The sequence below is a fragment of the Chelonoidis abingdonii genome, chromosome 7 (genome assembly GCF_003597395.2).
Source record: "Chelonoidis abingdonii isolate Lonesome George chromosome 7, CheloAbing_2.0, whole genome shotgun sequence".
Taxonomy (NCBI): domain Eukaryota; kingdom Metazoa; phylum Chordata; order Testudines; family Testudinidae; genus Chelonoidis; species Chelonoidis abingdonii.
This window is the reverse complement of record NC_133775.1, coordinates 3,336,228-3,337,987: the sequence shown is the minus strand read 5'-3', so window position 1 is coordinate 3,337,987 and position 1,760 is coordinate 3,336,228.

Sequence of the window (1,760 nt, the reverse complement as noted above, 5' to 3'; positions counted from 1 at the left end):
GAGAGAGAGACAGACACCCTCCTTCCGCCCGCCTGCTAGAGCGGTGGATCGGTGAAGATATTTGGAAAATTGCTGGGGGTGGGTGGGATGATGTGATCATTTTTTAAGCAGCCTAAAAAGGGAGAGGGGGACCCGAAGACTCCCTGGGCTGGCCTGTGCCTGCCGGGCTGTGTGATGAAGTCGGGGGTGGGTAGAGTTTATTTTTGTCTCACGCTGCTGCTGCTTAGGGCCTCAATCCAAAGGGGCTGGCTTGAGATGCTTGATTGCTGTAGATGGAGCTGCAGCAACTCGGCTACTTCCCGGGGAGGAGGAGGAGGAGGTGGAGAGGAAGGCACCAGGGCTGCTCCTGCTTTGCATTAGAGCTTTATAGCCGCAGTGTAAGTTTTCCTCTGCACAAATGGTCTCTTGCAGCAGTTGCAGTTTAAAGCAGGTAGGTCCCTGAAGAACCAGCCCAAACACTAGGAACCCTTTTATGGCAGCAACAGGGAGCTCCCTCCTTTCTTTAAACCATTAGCTGCAAAGCCTGCATCTTTCAGTTGCTGTGTATGGAGGCTGAATTTTTAGAGGCTCGGTGTCTTCCTCCCTTCCCCTTTCTTTCTAGCCTTTCCTCTCCACCCCTGTTACCCTTCCCTGTGTCGTTGACCTGAAATCTCCTTCGGTACGTTAGGAAACAGGCTCTGCTGCTGTCATGCTGAATCATAGCGTTTCCTTGCAAAGTGTGTCATCATCAGCAGCAATTCTTTTCTCTTTCCAGTTGTGAACATTTGCGTTGGGAGGAATGCGAGTGTGGATGGTCCGGTTTGCCACCCAGGGGAGGAGAGAGCTGGCGACGCTAGGCTAAAATAACCTGAGGGGAAAGAAGAAGAAGCTATACATCCACTCCTGTGCCTTGTTGAGATTTATATATATATGTGTGTGTGTATATATAATATACAATTTCCCATCACTATTTCCCTGTGCCACTTTGTGTCATCATCTTTGGGGAATTTAACAAAAAGCCATCAGGACACTGAACTGAAGATAGAAAGAGGAGGAGAGAAACCAGACCCACATCTGAGCTGACGGCTGTGTCCAAAAATCCGTCTGATTAATAAATAAAATTGTGAGACAGACACGGGGGAAAAGAACTTTGGAGGGAATTTTTTTTCCCTTGCAGAGGCTTTTTTTTTTTTTTTTTTCTCCTTCCACTCCCCACCCCAATCTAATCATGATGTTTCGAGATCAGGTTGGAGTGCTGGCTGGTTGGTTTAAAGGCTGGAATGAATGCGAGCAGACTGTTGCTTTGCTCTCCTTGCTGAAGCGGGTGAGTCGAACCCAAGCCCGTTTCCTCCAGCTCTGCCTGGAGCATTCATTGGCAGATTGCATTGCACTGAGCTGCATCATTCTGAAGGGGAACAACAACCTGGTAAGTTTTGTGCAACCAATCCAGTTTTGATGCTACCATTGTTCTCATGTGATACCCTAATGATAGCCAAAAAAAGGCATCAGGAGCTGGGCTCCAAAATGAACGCCTCAATGTTGTATAACTACTTCCTCTTACATTTTATGTTTCAGGACGAGTGATGACTTATGTCAGTTATTTTTTTCACAGCAAACGATCTAGAGTCTGTCAGTGATTAACTAACGTAGCCATGAATTGATTGATTTTTCTCTCATGCCATTCCTATAAATAGTCAGTCAAGGTCACGGTAGAGTCTGGATTTCTAAGCTTTTGGACAACGTGTTGCTGGCTGAAGCACATGCAGAAAATCTCCTCATAT